The sequence below is a fragment of the Pteropus vampyrus genome, unplaced genomic scaffold (assembly GCF_000151845.1).
Source record: "Pteropus vampyrus isolate Shadow unplaced genomic scaffold, Pvam_2.0 Scaffold27, whole genome shotgun sequence".
Taxonomy (NCBI): Eukaryota; Metazoa; Chordata; class Mammalia; order Chiroptera; family Pteropodidae; genus Pteropus; species Pteropus vampyrus.
This window is the reverse complement of record NW_011888808.1, coordinates 8295701-8319183: the sequence shown is the minus strand read 5'-3', so window position 1 is coordinate 8319183 and position 23483 is coordinate 8295701. Positions and strand designations below refer to the sequence as shown.

Below are 23483 nucleotides of genomic sequence, written 5' to 3'. Positions count from 1 at the left end.
AATATTTAGTGTTTTAAACTAATATGAACTTTATTTGCTCATAAATCTGTAGGTTGATCTCATTCTTCTGGTTCACATGGTATAAATGGAGCTATAAGAATGATTGGAAAATCCAAAATTTCCTGACTCACATGGCTTGAAGTTTTCACTGCATGGTGGCTGCTATCTTAGCTGAGGCAGTCAGCAGAGAGCCTGGTTTATCTTCGTATAAGCCTCTTCATGTAGATATTTGGGTTTTCTTATAGTATGGCTGGTGGGGGTGGGGCGGGGGCTATTTTCCAAGAAAATGTATTCCCAAATGAAGATGGAATTTGCAGATCTCTTAAGGCCCAACTTCAGGATGAAAAAGTGTGATATCCCACCTCATTTTGTTGTTAGAACAGCTCAGAGGACCAGCTAAGATTCAAGGGGACCAAAAGCAGACTCTCCATGATGGGGAAGTGGCAAGGGCACATTGCAGAAGAGAATGGGAGATACTACTGGTTGTTGTGCATCACTGGGAAAATAATGGACTTTTCCATAAATCGTGGTGTGACAATTGATAATTCTTTAGGGGAAGAAATGATATGAAACTTTAGAACTTTGGTCCTAAATCTATAATAAGACATCATAATGAGAGTGAAAAAACAACACTTAATAGAGATGTTTGTAACTCATGACCTGACAAAAGACAAGTAAACTGAATATAAACAGAATTACTATAAATCATTAAGAAATCGAATACAAAAAATGGACGAAGGAAATTAAGATGAATTTCACAGAAACGATGATCAAATGGCATGTAAATATAAAAGGTTTGTCAACCTCACTGGCAATCATGGGAATGCAAATCAAAACTAAAATGACATTTGTCTTTATATTCACGAGATTGAAAGAAAAATTACAAAAGCCATATGTTTACATATATATTACAAGGTGAAGGTCTCTAAATTCATTTTCCCTTGAGTTTCTTTCTTTCTTTTTTTTTTTTTTTTCAATGAAAGGATTTATTAGGTACCATTTGATTCCACCCAGGGACATATACTAGATTCGATCTTTATTTCAAGGCTTAGTTTTAATGGCATTTATAGTTCAAAGGCTTCCTGACTTGCATCTTTTCTTAGTTGCTTATTTCAAACATATACATCCTTGAATCACTGGACCTTCTTTATTCTATTTTTTACTCCAAACCAGTGAGTTCATGTCTACACTCATCCCTTTCAGGTAAAGTTTTGTCAAATGTAGCCAACTGAAATCATTGTTTACCAGCCCACTAATATTCTATTTACACATTCTTCTGCTAATACTAGATATTCAGTTGTATATCATGTCTTCTAACGTATTTTAATCAAATATTTAACACTGCGTTACATAGATTTTCATTTTTCCAGCTTCCAACAACTCTTCCCGCATTGCTCATTTGTAATATCCTATACATAAAGCTACACACACACACACACACAAATGATGCATGGTAAAAATACACAAATGAAAAAAATTATAGTCTACAGCCATGCCACCCTGAACACACCCGATCTCATCTGATCTCAGAAGCTAAGCAGGGTCGGGTCTGGTTAGTCCTTGGATGGGAGACCACCTAGGAATGCCAGGTGCTGTAAGCATTTAAAAAAAATTATAAAGAAAAACAGGAAGATAATCAATAAAAAAACAAGAGAGTGATTATTTCTCTGGAGGAAGGAAAGGTGGTGTTAATAAGAAAAGCACAGTATGTTTCTAAGATATGTGTTAAATTGTTTGTTACCTGGTTGCTAAGTAGATTTCATTTCCAATCATATATTGTCCTTTAAATTTAACATGAACTTTCAGACACTTTTTGGTTATCTGCTATGACTTTTTTGCAGTTAAGAAATACTAGGTGTCCCCAGTTAGAGAGACCATGTCACTAATACTGCTTAGAGAGGCTTTGAGAAAGATCACTGAGGTATGGATATGTCACATATAAGGTAACTACTTGGGAAATATTCATTCGGAGAAGAATAAAAACTTAAATATCAAAGGAAATTAAAAAATCATTGGAGAAATTCAGACAGTGAACACTGGGGTCTGAGTATGAAATTACAGATAAGTTAGGAAAGAGAAAACACATTTGCTAAGGAAATATGAAGTCACTTTGGAATTCTCCCTTCTTTTTTGTTGAAATTAATACTAGTGGCTGATGACACTGAGTGTTGATTGAAACATAATAAAATGATAAGAATATTTTATACGATTTTTGTCTAATAAAAATATACTTAATCTTTGTTTTGGGGCCCTGGCACAAGGCTCCTAAAATCCTTGGAATTTCCTGAGTGATAGCAGTGCCTTTCATTACTCCTAAAGAGCTCCTTTTTGAGCACACCTGAGTTTTTATGGTGATAAGATGACAGGTTGGAACCCCTAGATATCCTCAAAATGGGGAGCGACTTCAGTAGGCAATGATGGAGATTTCATATATTATTGTATTTTTGTGTTTCAGAGCATCACAGTCTCATCTGACATATAATACATATACATATGAAAGAGAAACAGCTTAGATTTTTAATTATTATCTGTTATTTGATTTTGTTTCTGTAAGTGGCAGAGTTCTTGTAAATAGAGTAAATGTTTACTGATATGAAGTAATTCAATTGTCCATAAAAATGAACTTCTCATATTTGAGTAAACCAATTAAAGTGTTGGTGTTAAGTGCATGCTTCTTTAATAAGCACTGTGCCTATTCCACAAGATAGAGTGAAGAAAGCTGGGAATATAAATATAATGCGACAAATATTTTAAGAGCAGGTAAGTCAGAAACTCTAAATCTATAATTCATCACATGAAAAAATAATTCCCCTCAGAACTAAGAGTAAAATTTTGTTCTGTCAAAATCAGTTTTTATATTCAAAGTACAACAGCTGTACTAAGTAGTGTCAAATATATAATGTTTGTTTCTTTTACATTGTGATTTTTGAAGATTTGGAAAGATTGCTTGCTTTGATAGATAAAACAAACAGGAGGAGAGATTTTCAGTCATAAGAAGAAAGGTAATTAGTCCTCCTTGATCCATGAGGGTCTTAGTCATATAAGGCAATTTAAATTCTTTTGATTGGAGCAGATTGATACCAGCAGCATCTTCAGCAGTAGAATAGCATGAAAGGGACTAAAAGGAAAAAAGACAGAAAATTCCAAATATTGCTGAAGATGTGGAACAACTGGAACTGCAAAATTTAGTAGGAGTATAAATTGGAACAATTATTTTGAAAAACTGTCATTATCTGTTAAAGATGAAGATACATATTTTTGAGATATGCTTAGAAATATAGCCTTTTAGGTATATACTCAACAAATGCATGTATATATACACTCATTCATACATATGCATACATATACACGTATGATAATGTGTATAACAACATTAATCATTGTAATCTAACTGGAGACAACCTAAATGCCTATTATTGAGAGTGGGTAAATTAATAATGCCAGATATCTCTAGTTGCTGTTTTCCTTCCATTGATCCTCAAGACAGACCAGGTGCTCCTCTCATTATCCTATAAGCTTTGAGCTGAAAGAAAAATAATCATTTCCTCTATAAAAGATATACAGTTTTGAACAAAGAAACATAGTATGATTATATGATTATGAAAAGTTATCAAGTTAAAAGAATTTTTGGAATTAGATCTCCTGTTTTTAATTTCCAGTCTGTATAACTATGTGTGTTATTTCATACCTCCATGCTTTGTTTCCTCATTTGTAAGAGAGAGTCCATAAGAGCTAACTTTTTCTCTATGTACTCTTCAAAAGACTGTTAACTCATTTAATCTTTACAAATACCTCATGTGGGAGATGATATTCATTTCCTTATTTTAAAGGTGAGGAATATGAATCACAGAGAGGCAAGGTAACATTCTCAAAGCTATAGAACTGAAAATTGGTAGGGCCAGTAAGAGATCTCTGGGGCAGCAACTTGCCTAAGCATCAGATTAGAGAACTGTCTGTGTTCTGCAAGAGAGCATGTTCCTGTTGAGCAAATCTGACTGCTTAGTGGGTCATTTGTCTGGTGTTTCAGAGCTTCTCTGAGGGGAACACTGGAGAGGGGCTGTGCAGGTATGAATGCCCACTAATTGTAATTGTCTTCAGAATTTTTGGTTACCTAAGGAGCTGAGATGCTTTGCTTTGTTTGGTACAATTCAAATATATGTCCATGTGTGCTAAACCTGAGAGAGAGAGAGAGAGAGAGAGAGAGAGAGAGAGAGAGAGAGAGACAGAGAGACAGAGAGACAGAGAGACAGAGAGACAGAGAGAGAGACAGAGACAGAGAGAGACAGGCAGGCAGACAGACAGACAGACATGAATCTGTCTCCAACTTCACTGATTTGCAGTTCTTATTCTAAGATAACCAAAATGGAAAGCTTCATTGCTTAGCAACCATGTGGTTCTCCCCCATGCCTCTCCTAGATTGAGGGCACTGGTGGTATACAGTGTTCCTTGGGAGTGGGGTTGCAGGGACCTTTTCTTCTATAATATGTTTCAGCTTATCTCCCCATGTCTCCTGTCACATAGTAACACTAATTAGGCTTTATGAAGGGACATAGCTACAGGAAGCTTCCACACAGGATGCACATTAGAAAAATCCAGGTAGTTGTATTTCTACAGTCCTCTAATGTTCTCTCATATGTCTATTAACCTTAAAAATAAAGAGCCAAAGTGAGAGGTAACAAGTGTTCGTTTGAGATCAAAAAGTAGCTATTCAGGATGCAATGATTCAGGCAGAAACCCAAATAGTATTCTAATTATGGGGTTAAGGCAAAGGGTATTTATAAGAAAGGGGAAAAGAAATAATTACATAAATAGATGAAAGGAATTCCTATAGTTGCGAATAAGCTAAGTTATTCTTAACCTATACATGTAGTGCTAATACTAAAGAATGTAATTTTCAATCCTTGTAATCAAGATGTCTGCTTTCCTGTTAGCTTTACAAAAGTCGTTTGGGATACAATGTTGGTTTGGCCCAGTCCAAAGGTTATTTTGCCCAGTTCAGATATTCCAAAGGTCTGAGGAACAAGATGTGTAAGACAATTCTTCTGGAACGGCAGCTAGATTTCATTTTGGAATGGCTCCATTTATGTAATTTTTTTCATAAATATTTTTTCATTTTTTCATATTTCATTTAACAGATGATCCAATGTGGCAATAAATAGACCTTATAAATGTAGGTCAAACAAGACACACTATAGTATAGAATGGGAAATAATTGATTTCTAGCAAAGCATTACGTCAAGCCACATTGTCTTTTCTCCAGTAGGGTATGGAGTTCATATATATATATTTTTTTTTCGGTGAGGCAACCCTTGGTTGACCTCAAGGAGTTCATATTTTCATTTCTGTTTAAGTTTGACAACCTCAGAGTACATTTTCCTCTTTTTTTATGCATTAAGGTACAGTTGTATTTGCTTTCCATAAAGCATCAACTTCATGTAACACAAGTTCAATGCTCCTAAAAATATCAGGGAACAGGTTAATTAGTTAATTTGTACTTTATTGGCAGTTATAGGTTTATGCCCCAACACTGGGAAAACCGTATTCTGCTCTATGTAGTCTCACTTCCTAGTGTTTGATACTTGCAACAAAATTATGTTTCTCATAGTGATTGTTACCTGTCAAGTACAGAGACCACTAAAACCAGCTGAAACATAAAGAACAATTCATAGGTTTACCTCTCAGCAACCAAGGAACAGTATTAAATGACTTTGTACATGATCTAGTAATTCAGGAACTGAGGTTACTCTCTCTGTCTCTTTGATGCTCGTGGCTCTATATCACTCTTATGTCTAAATCACCTATATCACCACAGAAACAAATTTTTGGAAGATAACTCATTTGCAAGGACTAGGTCAACTGTTCATCCCTTATTAAATCATCTGTGGCTAAATAGCAGAGCCATTTGTACGTAGATGGAGGCCATATGTGTTCCTTAAGCAGAGACCTCAGGTGATGGAGAGTTCTCAGAGAAAGTAGCAGGAGCTGGAGAGGTGTTCTCAAATTTCAGAAGTCATTCAGCATAAGTGTGAGAGCGAATGCAGGGAAAGTTTATAAAACATTATTATCATTATTATAATAAACCACGGATTTATCAAATTTAAATTCACAAAGGAGGACCACCCTATTCAAAGAGAAGAGGAGGAGTGGTCATAATCCAATGGTTAAGGATATAAATAGAGTGGTCGGGATCAGATAGCATATTTGAGTTAGAATCTCAATTCCTCTGATTACCAGTTGTTTCACTCTGGGCAAGTTATTTAACTTCTCTGAGCCTCAGTTTCTACTCCTGTAGAATATAGATGCAATTTTTAGAATAAAAACAAATTTCCTTAATACAATTTTGTTAAATTACAGCAATGTATAGAATCTGTAATTAGGTGTCCAGTTTACAATAAGTAGTCAGAAAACACTAGCTCAATAAATACAAAAAAAACAAATAGCTGTATGTTGACTTATAAAATGAACATAGTAGAGGTAAGCAGGAGTGATGTGAGATAGAGATGTTGAAAAAGATGGAGTAAAAAATATCATTTCTACTTGGCAACTAGATCTTCCATTATCAGAAAAGTTTTTGACTATGGGGCCTTTAAAAGAGAAAGTAGGAAGGGAGGATGTAAATGGAAAACATTACATTCATATTGGGTCATATGGCTTATGACTAGGTTGAGAGTAGGGTGCCCAGAAGAGAAGTCAGTATATATAGACAGTATATCACTGCTATGTATAGGATTAAGGGAGTAACATGTATGGAGTTGACCTAAAAAGAAACTCAATAAATATTATTTTCAACTATTCTTCCCAAATTTTCAGAAAGAGATTTTAAGGTGTAGAAACATATAACCCAGAGACTCCTGAATAATATGAATCTTGGCAACAGCCTACCAACGATTGAGGGCAAAATATATATATCTTTGCTGCCTACCATGGGGCCCAATACATGATTCATGCTGAAAAAGAAAAGACTTCTTTCACTTTTCTTTCTTAGATTTATTTTAAAAATACTCATTTAGCATCAACTATCTGAAGATATGTTAGGTGAAAGATGAAAAGATAAATAAGATGCAGATTTTCCTCTTACGTATCTCACTCTAGTGGTTGATTTTGTTTTTAAATACTGTTAGCTGGTGCTCTCTAGTTCTAAGGGAATAATTTTGTGTGAAACAATTAAAAAGTACTTTCTAGGAGAAATGACGTAAAATGGGTCTGAGGAGTTGATTGGGAATTCATGAAAGAGAAAAAGATTATTCCAGTAAGAGGGAAGAGCAAAAACAAGTTCAAAGATGAAAAAATAGTTTATTATTCATTTCAACTAGGTTCCCATATGATTATTGACAACCCATAGGATATTTTCAGATTTTTTGTGATATTGAGAGTGTATTGACATTTTGGTCACATTTATATATTTCAGGAGTGATGGAATGGTGAATCAAAGAGCTATAACATACCAATATTCTATCTGACAACACCCACTGTGTGGTTTTAAGACAATGAAAATTAGGCTTTCAAGAAAAATAATTACTATAAATTGCATAAGATGCATTTGATGGCTTAACATACAATGTTAAAGTACTCATCTTCTGTAATGTGAAATAGATATTTTAAGACAAATCACTAATGATAATTAAGTGAATACAGATTTTAACAGATTCATTGTGCAAGGTCCCTTTATCCTTATACACACACGCACACACACCATAAATACCATGATATTATAGAGAAATGTAATGTAGGTTAAAAGGTGAACCATAGAACTTGGGGTTTTTTAACACCATAAATTTAAAAGAATCCATTCTCGTCTGATCTTATTAAGGTTCACATATTATTAGGTGTCTAGCCCAAATATGACATAGAAATCTTCACTCGTTTGTGATTTATAAGTGAAAATAATTGTCACTAAAGATTTGTGGAAAACTGCTAAAATACTAACCATCTTATGTAACAAAAACAAAATTGGAATACAAGTGAAGAGACATGGATTTCTCCTGGATTTGAAACTTTAATTGGAAACCTTAGTTGCTTTATTTGTGAATAGACACTCAAATATTTTGGGGGATCAGAGACTTCAATGAGAACCTAATGAAAGGTAAAAACATTGTTCGTTTGGATTGCCCCTATCATCTCTTTAAATCTCTTTTATCAACATATTTTTAACACTCAGGAAGCAACAATTACTGAGTTGATAATTTTCAGACCCCAGAAAGTCCTGTCCCAACCTTATGATTGGACTCTTAACATGTTTTCTTTGATTTTTCACTATCATGGGTAGGTATTGGTCTGGAAGGGGTCGGGTAAGCTTCCTTGGGGCCTGGAGACTGAACAATGATTCAGTAGTCCTCTGAGATATATAGAATTCCACTATTTTTCAGGAAGCAATGGTTTTAAATGTCTTATTGTTTAAAGATCTGTTCAGCTAAATTATTTTAGCAATTATACATTATACGACTTTTAAGCTGGTGGTTTTTTCCTACCAACACTTTAAATTTTTTTATTTCACTCTTTTCTTGCTTGCATGGTTTCTGAGAAGTCACATGTGATCCTTATTTTTGTTTCTCTATAGATAAGGTGATATTTTTTCCTCTGTCTTCTTTTAAGATTTTTCTTTATCTTTGATTTCCTGTTGATATGCTTAGGTGTATTTTTTTTTTTTTTAATTTTGGCATTCATCTTGTTAGTGTTCTTTTAGTTTCCTGGATTTGTGATTTGGTTTCTGACTTTAATTTGGGGGAAATTCTCAGTCATTATTGTTTTACACATTTCCTCTGATCCTTACTCTTTTCTTTCTGTTAGTCATGTATATGTTACACCTATTGAAGTCCCACAGCCCTTGGACATTCTGATCTTTTTTTTCCAGTTTTTGTTCTGTTCGCTTTTTAGTTATGTAGGTTTGTATCGAAATCTCCTCCACCTCAGAGGTACTTTCTTCAGCTGTGTCCAGTCTGCTAATAAGTCTATCAAAGGCATCCTTAATTTCTGAAATAGTGTTTTTGGTCTCTAGAAATTTTTATTGGTTGTTGCTTTGGATTTCCATCTCTTTGTTTACATTGCTCATCTGTTCTTGCATACTATCTACTTTACCCATTAGAGCCCTAAGCTTATTAATCACAGTTGTTTAAATTTCCTGGTTTGATAATTCCAACATCTCTGCCATATGTTTTGTCTCTTCAAAATTTGTTTTTTGCCTTTAAGCATTTTTTTTGTTGTTGTTAATGTTTTTAATAGCCAGGCATGATGTACTGAGTAAAAGAAACTCTAACTAGGCTTTTAGTCATGTAGTGGTGAGGTGTGGGGGAGGGGAAGACTTTTACAGCATTGTCATTAGGTCTCTGTCTTTTAGTTAGCCTGCGCTCTGGACTGAGGTCAAGTGTTTTCCAGTTATTTTTCTCTCCTTTTAGGTAGGACAGGAGGGCTTGAGTGGGCTGGAGTTGAGTAATGCCCTTTCCCCAGGGTCAGTTATGCTCTGCTAATAGCCCAGCTTTAGTCTCTGGTTAACTAGTTGTCTCTGAGGGCAGGCCTTGTTAAGAGGAACAGAGTCCTCTGAATATTTCATAATGGTTCTTTTGTCCTCCTCTGCCAGAAGCACACAGGATTTTTCTCTGATGTGTACAGTAGGAATCTAGTTGAGCTTCTGGAGGTACATCTCATTATTTTATGGGGTCCCCTGTGACTGGGACCACCTCAGACTTGCCCACGCTGCCACTCCCATATTTCATCCATTACAGTTTAGGTTTTCCTGCCCAGCACTGGTTCTCGCAGCAGTTTCTGCTAAGCGGGGTTCTCTGCCCCCAGGAAGCCACAGCTCCCTGCATTTGCCTGTCTCCTCTCTCCAATGTTGAGGTCAGTGATTTGTCCTATCTCCATGCCTTTATGGATCTAAGAAGAGTTGTCGTTCTGCCAGTCTGTTCATCCTTGCTTGTCTTTAGGCCAGAGTAGTGACTTCCAAGCTCCCTTCAAGTAGAACAGGGAAGTGGAAATTTGCTTGTACAACTTTGTGTACCAGAGACTTCTCCATACTTTAGGGATGGAATGGGAAGTGAATGTAGTCGAGTTAAGGTCTGAGACAGAAAGGAAGAGATGAGGATGGGCGTACACACAAATTCTTCTGTGAGCACAACAAACAGATGTCTACTTCTACCTCTTCCCCCTACAGAATAATTCTAATTTTCGTGTAAATATCTCAAAACTCGTGGACATAGTGATGTACAGAAAAAATGTCCTAGAGAGGGGCTGAGATTCTTGTGTCTACACTGCTCCTTACTGGTTTTGTGACTTTAGGTAGAACTCTTTCCTCTCTGATTCTCACTTTGTTCCTAGAGAAAACTGGGATTGTGATGTCATTCTTCATGCCTATTTTTAGGATCAAATGAAAAAGCACTTTGTAATCTGTAAGGATCTAAAAACATGTAAGTTAGGTTTTTATGACTATACTTTCTGGAAATTATTTTGTAAATTACATTAACATTTTTAAATGACCATCTCCTTTAAACACAACCATGCATTTAATCTTGAATATTGCAATATAATATCCATAGATATGCTTTGATTTATATGATTTATGCAGAGCTTTGTGGCTGTTTAAATACATCCAGTCATACTTCTAACAAGTGGAAGGGCAGAGATTTTCATGATTAGCAAGTTTATTCAAAGACAGATCATTAAAAAAGACCCTTCTCCTGTGATTGTTGATCAATGATGTTCTCAAATTCTTTACTCAAGTCCTAGTTCTGAAATTGTTTTCATGTTGTGCCACTTTGTTTGCTGAGCTATTCTGCAGAAATCCCCCTTGACAGTCCAACATAAAGGAAACAACGTTTTTTTCCTTAAGCAAAAGGACAGAGCTGTAGCTGGCCAGCCTTCTACATGTGCCAACAGCGTTTCTTTCTAAAGCGCCTGCTGTTACACATCAGCCTTAGCCAGCAAAGGACACAGACAATGACAGCAATTTTTTTTTATTATTATTCCATTCCAGGGTGTGAAAGCAGGGTAATGAATTTTATACAGACAGCATTAATTTATGGCACGCAGACAAGCACTGGCTTCCTTAACCTCCAGACTCATGAATCGTAAATATTACTGTGGAAGGGAAAAGAACAAGTAGCTGCTATAGAAAGTAATTGACAGGCAAAACCAAAGAAAGGACTCAGTTCAGAAGGTATTCACTATCACAGAGCACTGATTGTGAAGCAGAAAATGAGATACGCACATGAGAAAAAGAAAACTAGTTACAATGGATTTGCTCATCTTTTTATCAGGTCCTGCTATCCAATTTTTTTTGTTATTTCTCTAATCTTATTTGATTTATGAGAATAAAATCTAATTTAAAAAATTCCACTCTCTGTTTATATAAGCAAACTTGGGTCAACGGTGCAGATTTTACTCTCCCCCAACACTCTTCTATAAAATTTATTACAATTAAATACTTCCTTTGGTTCCTGTTTTGAGGTTCTGGTGATCACCTATGAATATCCTTCCATTTTATCCTCAGAAATGTTTAAGTTTTTGATACCAGTCCTGGGGCCATGCCATTGTGCACACACAACACTTTATGCAGATAATGTATTTATCTTGCAAACGTCCTAAGTTAAAATTGTCTCCCAAATCAAAGTGCTAGTAGCCATTCTCCAGGTCTCAAATCTTTTATCGACCTGCTCTTGTTTTTATCAGCCCTCTTTCTGGGGAAGCTCAGATCTCCTGCTTCCAAATGGCATTAAAACCAAATGGAAGTAAGCTCTGTTTACTTCGTTGGTCCTATTTATTTATTTATTTATTTATTTATTTATTTATCTCTTTCTTTCTTTCTTTCTTTCTTTCTTTCTTTCTTTCTTTCTTTCTTTCTTTCTTTCTTTCTTTTTATATTTTCAATAAATTTTTTCTAATCTTAAGATTAAAATAAGTTTTCCCATGAAATGCACTATAATTATCTATGTCACTACTTATCAAATATGATATAGTCAAATATTCTGGATGAAGAATCAGAGCCAGTAAAATAGAAAAAGAATCTCTGTAGCTTTCTGTTTGGGTTCTTTTTATTATGTTTTAATTTTCCTGTCAGTTTTTCTCCTGTAATTAACTTTAAGCTTTGTGAATTCTCAAGTCTTTCTTCTTCTATCTCTTGTATATTCCTGATTTCAAGACCTTCTCTTTAAGCCCTCTTTTCTGGCCCTTTAAACAAGTAAATATTAGAAAAGTTAAATAATTCCTTTATTTCCATGGACAGAAACAAGGATGAATTTGTCCTCCTTTAGAAATAAAGAATGTAGTATTTATTTTTATTTTTTAATTTTACTTGAAGATCGGAGCAGTAATAAAATTTCTATTGTAAAAATTTCAGCATCAGTAGTGTTATTATCACTGCCATTATTGATAAACCTGGATCTGATGACTCTATAAAAATAGATTTTTTCCTTGATGGTAGCAGAGTGAAATGAGGAGGTGTGCTTGCGCTGCTTCTTGTAAGCAGCCCTGGTGTCTGAGAAAGCCTGCTTTTGTAGTAAAGGCTGAATCCATAGAGTCTTCTGGGCTGTTTTTCATGCTGCTCTGAGCTCTTCTTGAGATGACAGAGTCACTTTACTGTTATTCTGATTGTCACAGCTTCATGATGCTATCTTCCTTTTGGCTTTTCTGTGAAATAGGAAATAAAAATATATGCATTATTTTTGAATACGTCTGTCTGCTTAAGAGTTTAAGGTGTTCTCCTTATGCGATAAATTACCCACTTCATCACTACAACCATTGGCAGAATATTTACTCCTAATTCTTGTAGATGTTCCATCTCCTTTCTTCAAACTTATTTAGAGAAAACTTAAGATACAATGTTTTATTTCCTTATGATTGATATTACACAAGGCTTCTGTCTAATTCCGTACTTCTAGAACAAGATATAATTATTTTTTCTCACATTGTCTGATTGGTTCAAACAAATTTAGAATGAACCCTGCGGAGTTAAAGATTATGAGAGAAATTTGTTGGATATGTGGACAAAATATTGTAAATGTAAGAAAGATGTTGATATCCAAAGCTTCTTCCCATCTTTTTCTTCCCCCTAACCTCCTTCCACTCACCTCACCCCTGGCAATTATCTGCCACCTTCTCTTTATCCTGATCACAGGATGTAGACATAGGTCCAGTGTTACCCTTGGGACAATGTGACTGGGAGAGGTTGCACTGTTACTCTTTCCACCTGAACCTTGACCTTGGCTCAGCTGTGCAGATTTTGAAATGTGTCTCAGCAAGAACCAGAGAATTGTGGCTGGGCCTCTGGTTAACCTCACAGGGTGGATGCAATGACATCAGGATGCAATGACATTTGTGCATCAGACTGAATCTAAATTCCCACTGATCTTTCTCCTCCAGAGAAGCAGAAAACTTATTTCTCTAATTACCCAGTGACAGTGTCTTAGTTCGAATTCTTGCCTGCACTTTTACAGTCCACTTTTCTCTTTCTCCCTGGACCTGTAATCCATTTTTCATCCTGCTATTACTCATTTTACTGGGTGAATTGCAAGCTCATTAGTGTGATGCAAAAGGTCCATTTTAATTTGTCTCTGACTGACTTTTTTGTATGGTACCTACCAAGAACCCAGCTTCTATAACTGATTTACAATTGTCATATATGTCTCATTCTTCACTCTCATTCCTATGTTTCCTTATGGCTGTAATATATTTCCTCAGCTTGTCCTTTTGGTGAACCCTTGTTTACCTTCAAGATTCACGTTAGTTATTACTTGTTCTGCAAATCTTTCCTCAAATTCTGTATTTCTGTCTTAGATAAGAGTTAGGTGAGTCTCTGACTCCACACAAATGTAAACCAGGATATAATTATATGTGGCATTTATCACATTCTATTGTAAATGTTTCTCTACTATAGCAATATCCATTTTATTATGAGCAATAAAAATGAATGTCTCTTTTAAAAAATATTTATATCCACAGAGTTATGCTTGTGGCTGGCAACAGTGAGGCTAAGTAAGTATTCTTTGAATTCACAGATAATAGTGTATCAATTTCACCAAAAATGTGGTTGTCTTTCATATCAGTCCATTTTGGTGCAGTAACAAAGGAGTACACAAATCTTAATGGCTTACAACAGCAGAATTTATTTCTCATTCACATAGTATTTTGGTGGCTGTAAGTCGGCTTTGGCTGCTGCAGCAATACTGAGCTATGCCAGCCTGTGATCGCTCTGCTTCACGTGTTTTCCCATTCTAGAACCTAGCTTAAAAGAGCAGCTTCTACTTGGAACATGCTTCTCTATGGGAGAGCGAGATTACTGATAGAAAAAGAGATGCACTTTAAAGTTTCAGCTCATATCTGGCATATTATCATTTTGGCTCATATTCCTTTACATTAATCAAATAATTTGACCACATTTCATAGCAGGGAGTTGAAGATGTTACTCCTCCCACAAGAGGAGCAGTAAGTAACAGGACAATGATGGTGAGATACATATAGATGGTGAGATGCACACACACACGCGCACACACACACACACACACACAGTGTGATATCTGCTATAAAGGCAAAGTATGTGTTGTTCTAGAAGCATAAGGAAAGTGCCTAGACCCAAATATGTAGCAAAAACTTGATCTGCACTTGAGAGGGTGATGACATGTACCTGGAGTAGATCAGGAGTAGTTAAGTGTGAAAGGCAAAAAAACTTATAAGAAGCATTTTGGAGGATCCATTGACAGGAGCATCTGCACTGAATTTTAATAATGTCTCTGAGGCTATGTATAATATTTGAATATAGGCCAGTTTATAATTTTCTTCAATTCAGATTTTATTGTAAATGTGTTTCTCATTTGTTATTTCAAAATAATGCAAAATTTTCGATGGTAACCACTAACTTAGGAAAATCAAGTTGCTGATGTATGCCCAGAGGGGCAACAATCTTAATTTAATGTTAGACAAAGAGAATGAGGAAAAATGTGAAAAAAAATTAATGGAGACAATAAATTTTAAGAAGTACCATGAGGTGGCTATTAGTTGCTCAACTTATCCCAGAAAAAAATTTCATTTTGTGATATTAAAATATTTTCCACTGATACTCTATGTTGCAAGTATTTAGGATATATGTCAATCACATATGAATTGATAGAAATCATTTTTGGATGTGGATTGATGTCTACTAGATGGTACATTCACTTAAATACCTTGAAATAAAGAGATAGACAGTAAAACATATTAAATTTCTGTTGTATGAAATATATTTGTGTATCTATACAATGTACAGACACATTTAGTGTATATGTTGAGGTATTTAGATACACAAATAAATGAGCTATGAGATATATGACGTGCAGTGACGGATCTGGAGGTAACCACGAAGAGCTGAGAGGATTTCTGACCTTCGAATCCTGCAAACAGCTCACCGATTAATTGGGTTTGCGAATGCATGTGAGTGGCAAGTTGTCTGGCCCTCAATTTCCTTTTTTTTTAATTGAAATTGTTTGATTCTAGTCTAGTCTAACTTAGGATCTTTTAATATCTAACATTTTATTATACAAATATTGGAAATTGGAGGTATGCAGGTATTTAGTATCTCGATTAGACAGAAACATTGAAACTTTTTCCTGACTATTTATTCCAAGGAAGAAGACTTCTGTTTTCATCTTTCAAGCACTCTGGTTTTATGCACTGTCCTTGAATTGTAAAGAAGGGTAAAAGGAAAGAATTTCTGTGTATCTATTTTATTCTATTCTTAATATGCTTCTATTTTATCACCTTTTCCCTGTGGTCTTTCAGAGCAATTCACCTCATCTTTTTAATCTCCCCCTCATCTGGAGTCCCTTCCTATAGTATTATTCATGATTAGAATCCTTTTCATTGTTCTTCACTGGGCTTTTTCTATTTCTGTTAGGTTTATTTAGAGATGAGATGACCACAACTGAAAAATTTTTTGAAGATGAAACTGACTATGACAGTACATGTACCTGTACACATGCAATGAGACTTATATATCAAATTTATTTTGTCTCCTTCATAAAGATATTAGGACACTGCAAAAATGCCATCAAATGTGAAACATATGATCACACTTTTTTTTAAGTGAAGAAGTTAACACTTTTAAGAATATAATAACACTTTCAGAAAAGATAACTTTTACCCCCATTGATATTAGTATTTTTCTATTAGCAAATATTTATCTGCAGTATCATCATCTGCAATATTTCATATGAATTAGTATTTGTTGAACATTTACTATGTTCAAAACACATTTTTACATGTTGCAAGTGAATACAATTAGAGTGAGAAAATCTGTTATTAATGACATACACTTTTGCAGAGTAAGTAAGGCAGCACTTAAACAGTTTTATCTAAATTACTGTAAGTGATATAACAGTCACAAAGTACTATGGAGAAGATGGGGGTGATGTAATCAGGAACAAATTTACAATGCAGGAGAAACTTAAAGTTCCACTGTCATATTTCCACAGGTCATATCAATTCAATCCTACAAACCTGGAACCTATAGGTAAATATTAGCATCCACCATTACTTGTCATGTAAATAAATACAGCAAATAAAGAAACAATCATCATAAAATATAGATTCTTCAGCTCTTATTTCTGTAGCTAATGGTGATGTGTAAACTAATTTTAATACTCTTTCTTCTTCCACTATCATTCTGAGTTACACTATCCACTGTTATCAACTAGGCTGGAAGGATTACACAAATTTTGATTCCCACAGTATCCATGTTTTAGTGGTCACATATGTATTAGCTACTGGCATTCAATTTTTCACAGGACTCATGGTTGTACTTTTCTTGATGGCAGAGATGCAATGTAAATAACCTTCCACCAAAAACCTGACTGGTAATCCTAAAGCATGGTGTCTTACCTGGGGTCTAGCTTTGGACTTTGCTGTTAGTAGATTGGACAATCAGTAGTGTTAGTAGCTTGATCTACTTTGGTGAAGGGAAGTCTACCATATTAAAACCGTAAAAGACTCCATCACAGAAATTTTGTACATGGACTCAATGAGTTGTCATCAAGGTTTACTAGAAGTTGACTGACATGTAGAAGACAGGTCTTCTTATACATTGTTTTATAGCATTGTCATGAACATTCTGTGTAGGGCATTAATGCATGATGTAGATCTTTACATTCTGTGCCCTTTCTGTCAGAGTCATCTCCTGTGAACATATTATAACATAGTTTCCAAGCAACAATGAATGAGCAGAGACCAAATGAAAAATGGAGATCGAGAATACATAAAAACAAGACATCAGGATTATGATGTGAGTTGTTACTTGGGTTTCTCAAAAAGAAATGGAAAGTGGAGAGGTTGTGACTGCAATTGAAGGAGATGAAGTTATTATCCAGCATTTAGAAATGACTATTTGGTAATTGCAGAGCTTTCTTTCTAGGCTAAGTACTTGACTTCCTAAAGAGTAAAGAGTAGTAATACTATGAAATCAAGTTGGATTAATGACAGATTTTCTCCACTTTATTTTTTAAATTATTCTGTTTATTGTGTATTAGGTTGATATTTAAAGAAATAAGTTCTTATTGTAGAAAATTTGGAGAATACAAAATATTACAAAGAAGAATATGAAAATTACTTTTTTGAGAAATAAGCAAAATTACTTTTTACATGCATATATGATTACATATATATTTACATAAAATTGTATTTGTTTTGTAAAACATGTTTTTAAAAATATGTATTTTCAATATTTTCCTAGTGACTTAATCCTCTAAATTTGACTTTTGTCATCTGTACTATTTCCAAACTTACAGGCGTAGCATAAGTAAAGAATAGATCACATATACATGGTTTGTATTTTTAAAAATGTTTCAAATACCATTATGAAAAGATGTTCATCGTTTGTTTTCTAAGTATCTTATATTGCTAGTACAAAATTCTAAAAGTAGACTGATCTCTTGGTTAAAAGTATATCAGGAGTTTTCTTTTGCAGCTCTTAGAACTTTCTCAATTAGTTGAAATTCGGATATTATATAACTGAACTCTAAAATTCACACAGAGATATACACATATATATTCTTATTGTACTACATTTAACTTCCAATTTATAATCCATCGTTTTGTGTTATTTTGTTTTTGTGAGTGTGCGAGTAACATTTAAGATAAAGAATCTAGATTTATATATTAGCTTAATTTTGTTTTCCGAGTTTTCCATTCTGATCTGTGGCTAACACCTGTTAATACTGTTTTAAGTGCTCTCTGATATACTAAGTAAATGGGAGAAAATACATCTTTGTTATTTATCTTGAAAAATGTTTTATAGAGTTTAGCATTTATATTCATCCAGGAAGATTTCTTTGTGAAACTCTACTCTCCAATCCTATTGGCATTTGAATTTAATTGATTCAGCTAGATAAATTTGGAGTGACATAATAGGTATATGTCACTGAACGTATATATCTAGTTTAGTTTTTTATTATTTAGGTGAATTTTGTGCTTTTAATAAATACTTTATTTTTAATACTTATTTCTAACTACTAATTTTTAATTTTGTGTTGTTGCATCTATGAATAAGTTATTTTCTTTCCTTATATTCATAAACTGATCATTGTTTATATATAAATAATATTGATTTTGCATAACAATTTTGCAAATAATGTTATTAAATTATTTTATTTTAATTTTTTCAGGTAATTTTCTTTTTCAGATAAAGAGCTACATTATATGTGTGATTGTATTTTTCTTTCTTCATATATTGATAGTAATTTTTTCATGTTTTTGCATTGATCAGAACTAAAATAATCTTAAAAAAATGACCAATGAAAGATGACAAAAGTAAACTTTTATTACTGAAATTTATGTAACTATTTCTATTGTTTTATTATTAAAATTAGATCTGTTGAAATGAAATAGTTTTAAATCAACTTAAGAATATATTATTTGCACCTTATTTTTTAATTAAGGATATCCAGAATGTGTAGAGAACATCACTGAATACTAAGCCAAAGCTGTAAATGACATTACTCTCTCTCTTGCATAGTAGGTATGGTAGGCAGAAATCTAAATGAGCTCCCCAAATTTTCCACCCCCTGGGGTCCACACCTTGTGCCCCATGGCTGTGGTTGTGGTAGTTGTCACTCCCATGATTAGGATGTATTATATGGCACAGCTGACTTTACGAAAGATCATCAGAGTGGGCCAGAACAGGTCTGTGGTGGGGAATCATGTTTTCAGATAATATCATCAGTTTCTTTAGTCATTTTAAGTCTGTCCAAGTTTTCGAATTATTCTTGATACAACTTAGGTAAGTATACATTATTCTAAATTTTACTGATTTTATTGGTATTTATAATTCTTTTTCCTAAGGAAAAGTTTAGATTTACTTTAACACTATTTAAATTGTTTATTCTCTACGAAGACCAAAATCTAAAATGATTTTTAAATAATTTCATTGCTCACCTTCTAGGCATTTTTAAGAAAGTCATTCTTAGATATTATTGTTTCAATTTTTTTTTCAATTTCTTATTTTAGTAGCATTTAAAAATGTGGAAAAAGCACAGAAATGATAATGAGATATATGTTCTTACATCCTGGAATTGATATTTGCTAGTATTTATTTGGATTTATTTCACTGGTTTTCAGTGTAAGAAATAACGAAGTACAGGTGCATTTGAACTCCACCGTAGCCACCTCCGTTTCCCTCTCACTGTCATGCTCTTGCTGTGAACCTTTCAACCCAGTGTTATCCATTTGAATTCATGCGTTACATGTGTAGTTTACTTGGTGCTTTAAATACATTACGTCATTTGTTTTATTCTTCACCTATAAAGTCTTGGTGATTTAGTTTTTTAAATTAATGTCAAGCTTTTTAATTCTTTCTATTTCATATTGTCCTCTGTATGCATTTGCTGCATTTTGTTTATTAATTTTACTCTTTTAAGATATTTAATTTACATCATTGAATATACTTGAATTAGGGCCTTGGGCATTAGGCCTTTTATAAGAATTTCCCTGTGTGTATTTCTAGACACAGAGTGGTTGGTTGTAGAACAAGCGAATTTTTATTTTTAACAGGTATTTTAAATTGATGCACAATTTTGATACAGCTTTTCTTCTGTCCAGTAATGTGGTTTTCCTTCTACATTCCCTTCTACATTACTAAATAATGCACATTTAATATTTTCTAACTTTAATTTTATTGCCCATCTAAGAAACCCCATTTTTTTGTTTTAATTTTTATTTTTCTGATTACAGGTGATATGTTCAGTCCTCCTATATATGTTGGCTATTTCTGTTTCTTTACTGTGAATTACCTATTTATATTATTTGCCCTTTTTTAGTTGAATATTGATCTTTTTTATATTTATGACCCATTTTACTACATATATTACTAATTCCATCTCCTTGTTTGCACTTATACTTTTAATTTTTCCAACTTTTTAATTGTATTTACAATACATATTAAATATTGAATATCAATCTAAGTTGTTTTTCCAAACTAATCACCAATTCGTGCACACTATTTCTAATCATTTTTATAAAGATTAACTTAAATACATTTTTTATGTTGAGTTAAAATTTATTTCTTCAAATGCAGTGGGAAACAATTTATAGAGAAAAATACTCAATATATCAACAATATCTAAGACTTTTCTAATATTACTCTCACTATATGTTATCTTTTAAATCTGTATTTGTAGATATATTTTTAAAATAGATCATGATTTAGATCATTGCTATGATAAAATGTATGTTTATCCATTTATTTCTCAAATAAGAACAATTTGAGGAAAAATATATTTCTGGAATATTATGCCTTGTGTTTGTTTTCTAAAATGTCTTATTTTTTGTATGTTGAGAGTCATTTCAAACCACAATGTAGTGCAGTGAAATGTAAACAGACATGAAAAGAGACATTTCCTTTTCTGGAAATAAGTATTGATTTTTTTCCCTGTGTTTATTCTGCATACATTTTATTCCAACTGTTTTTAAAATCTTCATCTAATCTGATTTGCAACTAATTTCAAAGTTCTATTTTTTCCTACCTGGCAATGAAAGTGTATTCTTAATGAAAAATGCACTTTTGAAATAAAATATGTAAAGCATTACATTCTAAAGTCCTTTACCATTTATTTTTGAATCAGTATTTAACTTCCTAGTTTCAGTCTCTAAAATAAGGTAGGATTGAAACCAACATGAGGATTGAAATAATGCCATTAATAATTGAATATATCTCCATTCATTTACTTAGTATACTAAAAAAACACACAAAAAACAAACACAGATACATTGTGGCAGAGAGTAGTATGATTTGCAAAATTCAAACAGATGAAGAACATCATCATATCATCTCCAACCTGACTGACTTATTTTCCTAAATGTGGTGTTTGTCTCTGGGTATCAAACTCAATATGGAAGTCTGTCTTTTGACTAAAATGATGTATGTGTTTGTGGTGGGGTAGGATACCATTAATATCCTCATTTTACTTCTGCTATCTGGAATGTTCCTCTACTAATCCTAGTTGTTTCTAAATTAAATATTTCTATTTGGATTTGCTGTAGAAAGAAAATATGCCCATTTCTTTCTTTCTTTTTTTTTAAGCGAGGCAACCCTTGATTGACCTCACAGATTGCAAGGACCTTGTCAGTTTACAATCCCTTATTTTTTATTTTTTACGCCTACAGCACCTGGTCTTCCTAGGTGGTCTCCCATCTAAGTACTAACCAGGCTTGACCCTATTTAGTTTCCGATATCAGATAGGATCAGGCTTGCTCAGGGTAACATGGCCATAGACAATATGCCCTTTTCCCTCAGTGTTTCTTTCAAATTCTGACATTTTTTCTTTTCATGAATCTCCTGAAAAATAGTCTATTTACATTTTGTGTGTGTGTGTGTGTCTGCCTTCAGTGCCTTCAAAGGGCCTGTACACCCATCCTTTAGAAGATAACTAACACCAGTGACTCAAAAGTGACTTATTAGGAGTGACCAATATTACTTTTGCTTCCCTTCTTGTTACGGAACAATGTTAAAGAACATTAAAATATCTGATAGGGTATTTTATCACATAGACACAAAATTTTCTGGTCTCTGGAAAATTTTAATGTAATTCAAGTAATTTTTTCTTTGATGGTCTCAGTGAATTTATTGCTTAATTGCTCTTTTGTAATTTTATTATCTATCCCTTTCTATCTAACATTTCTATTTTGTTTGGATTTTCTTATATGATACATTAACTATATATGCTCTATTGATATAATATTGTTTCTATATAATTATGTGTATATTTTATATATATTACTACTAATATTGGATTTCTCAATAAAAATGTTCTCAGATTTAGAAATTTTATGGTTATATTTTTTATACTTCATAATTACCCAATTCTATCTTTATTATTTATTTCTATTATATTGCTTCTATATATTTTCATATTGATTTATTAATTCAGTGAATTGGTCCTTCAAAAATTCTTGTGCTTATAACTGAAAAATAATTTTTTGATAAATTAGATTTTACTTTTAATTTTAATTAGTAATATTTTAAAAATATACTTCAACTGTCTTTAAAATATGTTACTGTATTAGTTTCCTATGGCTGCTGTAATTACCACAAACTTGGTGACTTAGAAAAACAGAAATTTGTTCTCTTATATATAGTTCTGGTGTGCAGAAGACAGAAATCAGTATCATAGTGATGCAGTCAAGATGTCAGCAGGACCATGCTCTCTCCAGAAGCTCTAGGAGAGAAACTGTTCCTTGCCTCTTCCAGTTTCTGGTGGCTCCAGAATGTTGATTTGTAGGTATATTAGTCTAATCTGCAAAGCCAATATTTCAAATCTCTTTCTGCTCCATCTTTACACTGTCTTCTCCTCTTTTTGTGTTTAATCTTGCTGTGCCTTCTTCTTATAATTACACATGTGATGACATTTAGGGCCCACCCAAATAATCCAGGATAAACTCCCCATCTCAACATCCTTAAATTAATCACATCTGCAAAGATTCCTCCCCGCTTAAATAAAACAATTCAGAGTAGCATTCTCAGGTTCCAAGAATTAAGACATGGATAGCTTTGAATAAGGGGTTGTATGTTCAGCTTACTATAGTTACAATAATTTATATTTTCTCTGCATTTATTAGATTCTTTGTGAGATACCTTTTTCTTATGGCTTATTTTTGCTGGCATGCAAAGCACATGAAATAGAAATGGATACTCTCACTCACAAACTTGTATCCCTCTTCAGCGTTTTATCATTCTTTATAAGAAATCCTCACCTAGAGAAACTCAGAACATATGCTTATTTACTGTATGAATGTGAAACCTCTACTTTTAGAATTTTGTAACTTTACTTCAGGTACTTACTTGCTTAATCCAGGTTTTCTCTACTAATACCTCAGATTCCTATGTTAGCTTGCTGAAGTACCAGAATCTATTAATATATCTTTAAGTTTGATATTTTGTTTTCCTCTTTTGTCTTGGTTTTTAGAACATAAAATATCAGGAAATTACAAAGCAGCATTATACCATATTTTTATGTGGACATGCAATCAAACCACAT

The 23483-nt window shown here is 33.4% G+C and overlaps 2 pseudogenes; one reads left to right on the top strand and one right to left on the bottom strand.

Annotated features, from left to right (window-relative positions):
* The first annotated feature begins 1482 nt into the window (after positions 1-1482).
* LOC111737499 lies at positions 1483-1601 on the top strand (annotated as a pseudogene).
* A 20002-nt stretch (positions 1602-21603) lies between these two features.
* LOC111737534 lies at positions 21604-21722 on the bottom strand (annotated as a pseudogene).
* Between the last annotated feature and the right edge of the window lie 1761 nt (positions 21723-23483).